The following is a 12701-nucleotide window of genomic DNA, read 5'->3' as shown; positions in this document are numbered from 1 at the left end:
CCGTGTGTCTAGATGATCTATCCATTTCTGTAAGTGGGGTGTTAAAGTCCCCTGCAATTACCACATTCTTCTCAATAAGGTTGCTTATGTTTATGAGTAATTGTTTTATATATTTGGGGGCTCCGGTATTCGGCGCATAGACATTTATAATTGTTAGCTCTTCCTGATGGATAGACCCTGTAACTATTATATAATGTCCTTCTTCATCTCTTGTTACAGCCTTTAATTTAAAGTCTAGTTTGTCTGATATAAGTATGGCTACTCCAGCTTTCTTTTGGCTTCCATTCGCATGATAAATAGTTCTCCATCCCCTCACTCTCAATCTAAAGGTGTCCTCAGGTCTAAAATGAGTCTCTTGTAGACAGCAAATAGATGGGTCTTGTTGTTTTATCCATTCTGATACCCTATGTCTTTTGGTTGGCGCATTTAATCCATTTACATTCAGTGTTATTATAGAAAGATACGGGTTTAGAGTCATTGTGATGTCTGTATGTTTTATGCTTGTAGTGATGTCTCTGGGACTTTGTCTCACAGGGTCCCCCTTAGGATCTCTTGTAGGGCTGGTTTAGTGGTGACAAATTCCTTCAGTTTTTGTTTGTTTGGGAAGACCTTTATCTCTCCTTCTATTCTAAATGACAGACTTGCTGGGTAAAGGATTCTTGGCTGCATATTTTTTCTGTCTAGCACCCTGAAAATCTCGTGCCCATTCTTTCTGGCCTGCCAAGTTTCAAAAGAGAGATCAGTCACGAGTCTTATAGGTCTCCCTTTATATGTGAGGGCATGTTTACCCCTTGCTGCTTTCAGAATTTTCTCTTTATCCTTGTATTTTGCCAGTTTCACTATGATATGTCGTGCAGAAGATCGATTCAAGTTACGTCTGAAGGGAGTTCTCTGTGCCTCTTTGATTTCAATGCCTTTTTCCTTCCCCAGTTCAGGGAAGTTCTCAGCTATGATTTCTTCAAGTACCCCTTCAGCACCTTTCCCTCTCTCTTCCTCCTCTGGGATACCAATTATGCGTATATTATTTCTTTTTAGTGTATCACTTAGTTCTCTAATTTTCCCCTCATACTCTGGATTTTTTTATCTCTCTTTTTCTCAGCTTCCTCTTTTTCCATAACTTTATCTTCTAGTTCACCTATTCTCTCCTCTGCCTCTTCAAGCCGTGCTGTGGTGGTTTCCATTTTGTTATGCATTTCGTTTAAAGCGTTTTTCAGCTCCTCATGACTGTTCCTTAGTCCCTTGATCTCTGTAGCAAGAGATTCTCTGCTGTCCTGTATACTGTTTTCAAGCCCAGCGATTAATTTTATGACTATTATTCTAAATTCACTTTCTGTTATATTATTTAAATCCTTTTTATCAGCTCATTAGCTGTTGTTATTTCCTGGAGATTCTTCTGAGGGGAATTCTTCCACTTGGTCATTTTGGATAGTCCCTGGTGTGGTGAGGACCTGCAGGGCACTTCCCCTGTGCTGTGGTGTATAACTGGAGTTGGTGGGCGGAGCTGCAGTCAGACCTGATGTCTGCCCCCAGCCCACCGCTGGGGCCACAGTCAGACTGGTGTGTCCCTTCTCTTCCCCTCTCCTAGGGGCAGGATTCACTGTGGGGTGGTGTGGCTCGTCTGGGCTACTTGCACCCTGCCAGGCTTGTGATGCTGGGGATCTGGCGTATTAGCTGGGGTGGGTAGGCAAGGTGCTCGGGGGCAGGAGGGGCAGGCTTAGATCGCTTCTCCTTAGGTGATCCACTTCAGGAGGGGCCCTGTGGCAGCGGGAGGGAGTCAGATCCGCTGCCGGAGGTTTGGCTCCACAGAAGTGCAGAGTTGGGTGTTTGCGCGGAGCGAGCAAGTTCCCTGGCAGGAACCGGTTCTCTTTGGGATTTTGGCTGGGGGATGGGCGGGGGAGATGGCGCTGGGGAGCGCCTTTGTTCCCCACCAAACTGAGCTCTGTTGTCAGGGGGCTCAGCAGTTCTTCCTCCCTTTGTCCTCCAGCCTTCCCGCTTTCCGAGCAGAGCTGTTAACTTATGACCTCCCACATGCTAAGTCGCGCTTGTTGTGGGAACACAGTCCGTCAGGCCCCTCCGCTTTTGCAAGCCAGACTCGGGGGCTCTGCTTGGCCGGCGAGCCGCCCCTCCGCCCCGGCTCCCTCCCGCCAGTCCGTGGAGCGCGCACAGCCTCGCCGCCCTTCCTACCCTCTTCCGTGGGCCTCTCGTCTGCGTTTGGCTCTGGCGACTCCGTTCTGCTAATCCTCTGGCAGTTTTCTGGGTTATTTAAGCAGGTGTAGGTGGAATCTAAGTGATCAGCAGGACGCGCGGTGAGCCCAGCGTCCTCCTAAGCCGCCATCTTGCCCAGAATGCATTTTCATTAAGCTACACACAAGTTTGGGTAAAACAAGCCTGGAATGTAAAATACTTGCAAAGTCATTTACAAAGAACCTATTAGTAGCAAGTTACTATTCTACGCTGTGTAGATACAGTGACAAAGACGACAGGAACAGTCCCAGATATTCTGGATCTTACAGTCTAGTGAAAAAGAGAAACATTAAACAGATTATCACATAAATAACTGAAACTTCTATTATCATCACAGCAGTAAAGTGACATAATAATATAATTCAAATTGGGTAAGTGCTTTGAAGCACATGATAGGGGGAATTAACCTAGTCTCACAGAGCAAGGGGTGAAGTGGGAGAAGGTAGGGTGGAGCTTACATAAGCAAAGAAAGCATCACTAAAATAGTCCAAGGACATTAAAATGAATCTAGCAAAGAATGAGAGCACTGAAATATGTTAAAATAGTGCTTACATTAAGTAAATAAAAACATGACATTAAATTATATCTATGATACGAGATCAGTTAAATAAAAATGCTTAAAAAAAAAAGTAAAACATTTTAAATAAATAACCCAAGACATAAGTTGATTATTCCTAAAGGCTGGTATTGTTAGCTATTTAAAAAAATAGCTTTATATTTATATGCTTAAAATTTAAAAAAGAAAACTCTTAGAATCAGGGGAATGAACTGGACTACCTTGGGGAGGAGGGATGGTATTTTTCAAACATATGTTTGCTTCATTATCTATACGATTTCACTGAGGAAAACAAATGTAGTAAGTAATCATCTTAGATTAAAATCTACTTTAGGAAAATCCCAGGGCCATATTATGACTACTGCATATGTGTATGCACATAAATATCATTCATATTTATACATAGTACTTAAAGGTCACTATCAATGTGTTGAAATACAGCTTTAATAAATTTGTTCATCTGGTCATCATTACATATGAACTCAGGGTGGTTACTGAAGATTACATGAAAGCCATCTTAGTTTTATATTAAAACTTTAGGGGCGCCTGGGTGGGGCAGTCGGTTGAGTGTCCGACTTCAGCCAGGTCACGATCTCGCGGTCCGTGAGTTCGAGCCCCGCGTCAGGCTCTGGGCTGATGGCTCAGAGCCTGGAGCCTGTTTCCGATTCTGTGTCTCCCTCTCTCTCTGCCCCTCCCCCGTTCATGCTCTGTCTCTCTCTGTCCCAAAAATAAATAAACATTGAAAAAAAATTAAAAAAAAAAAACTTTAATTCTCAGAAGTAATGGCAAAAGTCAGTTGGACAGTAATCAATGGTGACTCTTACAAAGTATTTAATATATGCCAGCAATTGCTCAATGTTTGTTCATACGCTTTATCTCATTCACTTCTCATAAAACCCCTGAGAGTTGGGTTTTGCATACTAATTTATGAAATAAGATCAAACTGAGGCACAAAAAGGTGAATAATTATTTCAGTCTCATAAACTGGAGCAGTGTTCAGCCTCTAGAAATCCTAAGCATTAAAATCAGTATGATTTTCTTCACATACATAATTTTTAATAAAAATAATCTGAAAACATACTATATATATAAACACACACACACACAAACACACACGTATATATATACACAAGTCAACGAATATTCTCACTTTTCCCATAACTAATTTGTTTTCATGAAATAACATATAATTTATTAAAAGAATAATTATGTTGCTTGTTCTTAGCACACCTATTCAGTAATATAGTATCTAAAGGCAAAGCTAGACTGTAACACTGGCTATGCCTTTTCAATATATAATTCTTTAATATTGAACATGACTTTGAATTTGGAGTAATGATGTCTGGGGGTAAGTGGAGGGCATTCTTAAGAATCAAATATTAGAAGGGATAAGAGTAGCTTTTTACAATCAGAAACATTCTTCATGTTGGATGAGTACAGGCATTTGCTCCTTCTGAACAATTATTGAGCACTTCCTATGTGTAAGATACCGTAAGAGACTCCAGGAACACACAGATGAATGAGACATGGAATTTATATTATTGGAAAAGGATTCTGGGTAAAGAGACAATGAAAGGTGATGCCATGTACTCTGAAAGAAATAAGGAGAAAGAGGGAGAGAGAGAATAATAAAGATAAATGTAGTCAGAGAATTGCTTCTAAGCATTGATATCTGAGAAAGGCCTAATGGAAAAACTGGAGCATTAGGAGGAACATGTACCATAACAGTGTAGGAAATTAAGCTTAGGAGTTCCCTGAGCTTGCACGGATGGGTTAACAAGGCATAAAGAAATAGAAAGCCACAGGATGAAAGCATCGAAGATTAGGTAAACAAGATTAGGTATTAAGGGTGGAAATGTCCCCCAACTTAGTACAATAGCAGAAAGCTGCTTTCACAGGAAGGAAGGACAAAAATAGGAAAGTAGGACTTTACACCACAGCAGGGGGAAGTTGCTCAGAGTGGAGCTAATTAGAAAAAAGAAAGGTACCTTGTTGACCCTGAGGTAGCATGCTCTGTCTTTCTTGTCCCCTAGGCCAGTTTAGGTAAACAGAGGTGGCTCCTCATGTATGCTGTAAACAAACTTCCGCCCAGTGCCAGGATTTTGTTTTGTATTGGTCCAAACCCCTAATACCACATTATCTTCAAAACCCACTTTCCCTCAAGCCCATGACTTAAAGTTCACGGTTTCATTACCTCTTTGTGCACATCCATCACGCTTGTAAGCCTTCTGATCCTAATAAAAACAGAGCAAGGACCCTTACTCAGGGCTCTTGTCTCCTCCCGGACATTAGCCTCTCTTGCATTTCAATCCTGCATCCTCTCTCTTGCTGGACAAGAAAGAACTTCAGAACCAGAGTGTACGACATAACAGGATGGGAGGCCAGCTACTGCGGCCTTGTGAGAAAATGTGGGCAACTTCCTATGGCTGGAACACAGTGGTTCAAGGGAAGTGGTTGGACATGAAACACAAGAGAGTCCAGACCATACAGAGATTGATAAACACCAAAGAGCTCAGGTTTCCTCCTGAATACAATGGCATGTTATTGAAGGATTTCAAGTGAATGGTCATATGATTTGATTTATATTACAGAAATTTCATGTTGAGTCTATAGACAGCTTAGTTCCAGATTCTAAAAGCTCTCAGAAGGTTTCATAGCAATTGTGTTTTTCTCACAGTGTGACATTATTCCCGTATCTTCTTCCTACGATGTTTAGACTTGAAACATTTTAGAAATAAATAGGCATATAGTCTTTCCGAGTTAGTCCTGGAGCACAGTTGAGAGGAAGTGTGTGGGTGTGTGATGAGGCCAAGTTGCCAAGAAAGATGTCCATATGCTAGAGTCAAGTAGTTGTGTAGGCAGGCCACAGACATCACACAGACATCACCACAGATGTCCTAGAGCTCTAGCACTCACGGGTCTAAGGAGTAGTGTCAAGATCCCATCCTTTGTAAAGAAAGTGAATGTTTTGTAATAAACTTGTATAGAATTAAATCAGTCAAGCTACTTGTTCTGATTTGCCACCCAGGATAATTAAAGTTAACAAGACAAGAATGAAAGAGGCAATAGAGACATAGAGTGAAAAAGCATTAAGGAACATCTTACCTAAAAGGTGTTTTTTTGAAAAGTGATATAATCCAATAAGGATATCAAGTTCTATCCCAATGTTCAATAGTTTTCTCTGAGCTAACATATTTTATATTTGTTAGATCATCTGCTTAACGATTGGGACAACCCAAACTTTGGATGGAAGAAATAAAAGCATATTTAAGTGAGTTGGAATTACAAAAAAATAAACTTTATTTTCCTAAAGTCTGTGACATAGTCAGCTTTTGGTTAATTATGAGACTAAATTTTTAAAAATGTTATGATGCCTTTTAAAGCACCCATCAGCATTTTAGTTTGTATATCAATCTTAAGGCGATACAGTTACCTTTGTGGGATAAAGTTGAAGGATAAAGTGGCTTAGTCACCTGCATTCTTTGCTCTGACTAGTGTTAGGAGTAACCCTAGCTACCAACAAGAGACAGATGCCCCCTTGCATTCAAAGAAGCTATCCTTACTATGACCCAGCAAAAACAAGTGTTACTCACATCCTTGCTTAAAGATGAGAAACCTGAGACTCTAAGAGATTAAAAAAATTTCCCTAGGTCAGAGCCACATAAATTGGGAAACATCACTCATGTACTGGTCTCTTTGCCTGTAAAACTTGCATGTTTTCCGTTACCTGGCTTAGCCTGTGAAAATGAGGCAAGAATTTTTCTCCCTGGCTTGATCAAATTCTGTAGGCTTTCTTTTCCTCTTTCTACCTAGGAAAATGTAGACCTGTTTTTCTCTTTCCCATATAGGTTTATCTTTTCTGAGTCATTTATAGTTTGTTTTTCCTTTTTCCTAGAACAAGGGCTAGCCCTTTCCTACCCCTTCCTAGCCCTTTCCTAGAACAAGGGCTAATTTGTTAAAACATACATAGAAAAACACTTGTCCTGGCAGAGCTTTACCTGTTTCAAATCGTCTTATCTTTTGGCAGGACATACTAATCATTTTTCAGTCCTTTGATTGATATTCATACAGCATCTTTCTCGACTGACAGTATTAAGGCCCAGATATAGAAAATCTTAAATAAAAAAAAAGAAACCTAATTTGCAATCTTATTTTCCTTCTACCAAAAGGAAGCCTACCTGTGGACAATAATTTCATACATTAACCAGATATCAGGACCCTTGGAGGAAAATACATACTATCGTGTTGAAAATTGAGTATTTTCAGAAAATGATGAGCTTTCCCAGCTTATGACTATAGCTTTAATAATAAGAGAGAAGCTCCAGCAGGGACAAGGGCAATTAAAACCAATCTGAAAGCATGCAAATGAAATGGATTATAAAACAACTAAAGTAAAATTACCTAAGGAAAACATTTGTAAGAGCGATTAAAGACTTGGTATAGGCTGATTAATCATATTTAGAAGTGAAGAAAAAAGTATTCTGAACAAATGTAATTGCAAATAAGTAAATAACTGCTATTTATTTGAACATGTATTCTTTCTGATATAAGTAATGTTTCACATAATATACTATCAGAAACATTCATTTAATGCAAGAGAACATGGGACTAGGTATTGTGCCATAACATCATTTTGGTATCAACTTGTAGTATAAATTTGGACCACCACTACCTGTCCCTAGTAAGGGAGTTGACCTAGAGAAGCGTTTCTTAAAGTATGGCTCTAGACCATCAGCCTCATCCTCATCATCATTTGAAAACTTACTAAAAATGCATATTATTGGGCCCTACCTAGACCCACTGAATTGAAAAATTTGAGAGTGGGGTCCTGCAGTCTATAATTGAACAAGACTTCTATGTATATCTGAGGTACACTAAAACCTGAGACCCACTGAACTGGACCAACTGTAAAGTGTCCCTAATATCAATATTCTCTGGTTATGTAAGGTATTTCCCAAAATGGTTTAGCTCATGGTCAGCTACCTTCCTCTTCTAGGACCTATGTAGCTCACTAAGAATGTAACCATGATATTGAGGCACCTAGGTGGCTCAGTTGGTTAAGTGGCTGACTCTTGGTTTAGGCTCAGGTCATGACCTCATGATTGGTGATTTTGAGCCGTGCATGGGGTTCTGTGCTAACAGTGTGCACCCTGCTTGGGATTCTGTTTTTCTCTCTCTGCACCCGTCCTCTGCTCTCTCAATTGCTCTAAATAAATAGATAAACATTTAAAAACAAAAAGAAGGGGCACCTGAGTAGCTCACTTGGTTAAGTGTCCAACTTCTGCTCAGGTCATATTAGAGTTCATGAGTTAAAGCCCCATATCAGGCTCTCTGCTGTCAGCATGGAGCCTACTTTGGATCCTCTGTCTCCCCTCTCTCTGCTCCACCCCCACTCTCACACACTTTCTCTCTTAAAAATAAATAAACATTAAAAAAAAAGAATATAACCATGACAATGACATGTGAGAAAGTGTCAGGAGATGAATATTAAGAAATTGGATACATTATGGGAGACTATTAAGACTTTATACTTGGGGGCACCTGGGTTGCTCAGTTGGTCTCAACCTACTGACTCTTGATTTCACCTCAGGTCATGATCCCAGGATTGTGAGAAAGAGCCCCACAATGGGCTCCAGGCTAAGCATGGAGTCTGCTTAAGATATTTCGTCTGTCTCTCTCTCTCTATCTCTCTTTGCCCTGCCTGCTCCTCCCCCACTTGCATGCATGCACTCTCTCTCTCTCAAATTAAAAAAAAAAAAAGACTTTAGAATCAGACTGACACTGATTAGGAGGCATAAAAATGAGAGACACTGTCTCTCAAAAATTTGAAGTTTAAAATAATTTAGAATAAAAATAACATATTATCAAAGTAATGAGGTCAATCACAGACTTAAGATATTGGGACATTAGAGATGGGAAAACCTTAATTCATTTATACTATTATTTGTTGATAAAAAATCTGAATCACAGATAAGAGAAATAAATTGTCTCCAGTCAGCTTGTGAGAAAATAAAAACATGCTGAATCTTCATGTAGCAGGTGATTTAAAAATACTTGTTGAACTATATCAAAAAGATTTGTGGAGTGGAGGTAAAACAAATTAGTTTCTGTATGTGCACGATTCTGTGCACTTCTGGAGCAATCTGGATGTGGCTTTAAAACATTCATGTAGGAATCATTTACTATGTCACTGCCTAGAGACATTTTTGGAACTTCTAGGATTAGCTTTCAACTTAAAATTATCTGGAAATGAGTCATGTTCAATCTATTCCATCATATCTTTATTTCTCATTATGGCATGAATCAGAAAGTTGGTCACAGGTCTCTACACAGCTGAATCTTATGTAACCTTAGCTACAGCTGACCACAGGTCTGGTCTCAATGCCTGAAAATAATATAAAACAAAACAACAACAATGACAAAAACAGAAGAAAACCGTAGTTTTTGAATACTTATAAAGCATTACTACATGTAGCTCTATTTAATTTCTCATGAAAACATTATTGAAAGAGATAAATCATCTTTTTTGATGTTCAGTCATTAAGGTGAACAGCGTGCTTAGATACTGTATGTTTTAATGAGGCCACATAGACTCTGCTCATGTATGCCAATTAAAAAAAAATCTTTCAACATACATTTTGCACTTTCTATTTGTCTGGTCGAAGTGCCACACCTTGAGAATATAAAGATGAATAAGACAATATCCATGTCTCAATCACTGTTTTTTTTTAACCTAAGCATTTATAGAATTCATCAATTCATTTTAGTAACCAGCTCTATGATAACTCAATTCAGAATTTCTAAGGTAATATAAGTTACGAATAGTTGTACCAATCGCTGGATACTTAAGCAAACCATAGTTAGAATCCAGGCCCATTAATGTCTGAATATTTCTGATATTTCAGGTAGATAATTACATTAACAGACTATGTATTTCACTTCTTTTTTAAAGCAAACCTATGACATAAATATTACCTGTATTTTGTAGGTAAGGAAATGGAAAACAGAAACCTTCGGTGACTTTCAAAGTCATACTAGAAGTGAATGAGGGATCTAGGATTCACAGCCTGGTCATATTCTGAGTGCAGAGATTTTTTTCTACTCATTTAGAACATTTTGTTTTTTAGGGGAAAAGAGAGATAAATACAAGAATGATAAGGAAAGGAGAACAAGAGAGAGAGACAGAGAAGAATGTAGGTATGCAATTCTTCATACATAGGGGCAATACTTGGTCTATTTTGATAATCAAATAAATATGTGTCAACCTAGACATCACCACAATTCTGAGGGGCAGGAATTCTTAGACAATATAGAGAAGTAAAAAATGGAACATTTTTTATTCTGTTACTTTTGCAGCCTCAAGTCATCTAGGTCTTCTAACATATATTATATTTATCAGTTGATGGACTGATGAATGGATAAAGATGTGGTTTACATATACAATGGAATACTGCCTGGCAATGAGAAAGAATGAAATCATGCCATTTGCAGCAATGTGGATGAAACTGGAAGGTATTATGCTGAGTAAAATAAGTCAGTCAGAGAAAGACAGATATCATATGTTTTCACTCCTATGTGGAAGTTGAGAAACTTAACAGAAGACAAGAGGGGAAGGAAAGGGGGAAAAATAGTTACAAACAGAGAGGGAGGGAGGCAAACGATAAGAGACTCTTAAATACAGAGAACAAACTGAGGGTGGATGAGGGGGGGTGGGGGAGAGGGGAAAATGGGCGATGGGCATTGAGGAGGGCACTTGTTGGGATGAGCACTGGGTGTTGTATGTAAGCGATGAACCACGGGAATCTACCCCCAAAACCAAGAGCACACTTTACACACTGTATGTTAGCCAATTTGACAATAAATTATATTTTAAAAAATGGAAGGGAAAAAAAGACTGAACATGGTTTAGAGTTGTCTCTTTTCTAGGTTTTCTCATGGGGCTACAAAGATAAAATTCAGGAAGTCAAACTCTAGGATCAGAAGGAGAGACAGGGAAGAAGCTTGAGATCCTCTTTGTCCCAAATCACATAGCTCCTGTAAGTGCAGAACTTACCAGGCCTGATGGGGTCCTGGCATTGGAAACGCCATTGCTGACTCCAACCACAAGTCCAGGTAGAAGCAATGGATGTATCAGTTATGCCTTTGAGGGAAGACATTTTATTTTGCAGAAATTCAGCATCCTGGGGGGGAATATCTCAGCAACCCAAATGTAAATCTAAATGCCACTTATGGAATTACCGTTTTGTTCCATAGCCATAATTTTCCCCTTCTTCTGCACTCTAACAACAATATGGAGATGGGAGGGATCCAAGGAAGAATAAAGGGTCCCATTCCTTTCTCCAGGTAAGTTAGAGAGAGACACTCCCCAGCCTGAGGCAGATCCACTCCAAAGGCCAGTGAATGAGGAGTTCCTGGGGATACCAAGAACGGTGTCTGGAGCTGTGGTGACATAGGACAGAGAAGAGAAGAATGCCCTGGAATCACCTGGTACTACTGCTCTCGGCCTTGATTCTGACTACGAAGAATATCAGGAAGTTATGCATCAACCAGAACTGACGACGTGATGATTTGTGAACGCAGGAGGAGAAGACAAGGGAGGGAAGGTGACAATAAATCAACCACTACAATAAAAATAAATACAATAAACAAATAAGATATATTTTACATATCATTACTTGATTTAATTTTAATAATATTTGTTTTAAAAAATCATGCCACAGAGAGAAGGACAGCCATGGAAAGTAGTATGCGCTACAATCCAGAGAATCAAATTTTAGAATCTAAATAAAGTCGGAATTCTATTAGGATATCATTTACCATAGAGAAAGGACAGAATAATTTGTCATTCACATAGACTGGTTTTGAGTAATCATAATTATGAATTTTGTAACACCTCCTCGGACGAATCTTACTCTTTGGCAGTTCAAAATTATTCTTCCTATAATGTCCCTTTCCCTACAGAGAATCTCCAGAATCTTACATAGAGAATCACAAGTTCACCCATAGATAGAAGGAATAATAACATTTTCCTTTTTCCAGCAATAAGAAATGCAATTATTTATTATTATTTTTTTTTTTTTTGGAGACAGAGAGAGAGAGAGAGAGAGAGAGAGAGAGAGAGAGAATGAGTGGGGGAAAGGCAGACAGAGAAGACGAAAGAGGATCCAAAGCAGGCTCTGTGCTGACAGCAGAGGGCCCAATGCAGGGCTCAAAATCATGAACCATGAGATCATAACCTGGGCCGAAGTCGGAGGCTTAAATGACAGAGCCACCAGGCTCCCTGAAATGCAATTATTTTTAATTGCCAGAAAATGACACATTTTTGGAAAGTTGGCATCTTTGCCAACTTGCAAAAACACTGTCACAGTCCATTATTGCTTTGAGGTATCTTTGAGGAGCATGTCCCTCTGGCTTAAAAATTCTCTAAAGCTTCTTAGTATGGGATAGAATCTCTCCACATTTGGCACTTGCCCACCTCTTGCAATATCATACCATTGCTCCTCTCCGTATTTTCCCTGTCTTCATTGTCTTAGTTTCCAAAATAAATAAATAAACAAACAAACAAACAATAAATAAATAAAAGCAATTTGTTCTCAGATCACTATAAATGTTGTATTGGCCGTAGGGTTTGAAACAATTTTCACACTTTTTTTTTTTTTGGCCTTGTAAATTTCTCCTTCAAAACCTAGGTGAAAGTTGTAACCTTTGTTAAACCTTCTTTCAGGAGAATGGATACTTAGTACTATGGTATCCTGCTTTCATTATTCTGTCATAGCACAGACTATATTCTTTTTCTAGTATTTTGTCACTTGTCCAAGCTCCTCAGCTCAGGGGCCATACTATAGTCTTCTCTATAGTTCTAACATCGTATGCAGAATTGGAAAACACGTGTTGATGTCAT

This window comes from Prionailurus viverrinus, chromosome D1 (assembly GCF_022837055.1).
Source record: "Prionailurus viverrinus isolate Anna chromosome D1, UM_Priviv_1.0, whole genome shotgun sequence".
NCBI lineage: Eukaryota > Metazoa > Chordata > Mammalia > Carnivora > Felidae > Prionailurus > Prionailurus viverrinus.
Note: the sequence above shows the minus strand (reverse complement) of the source record.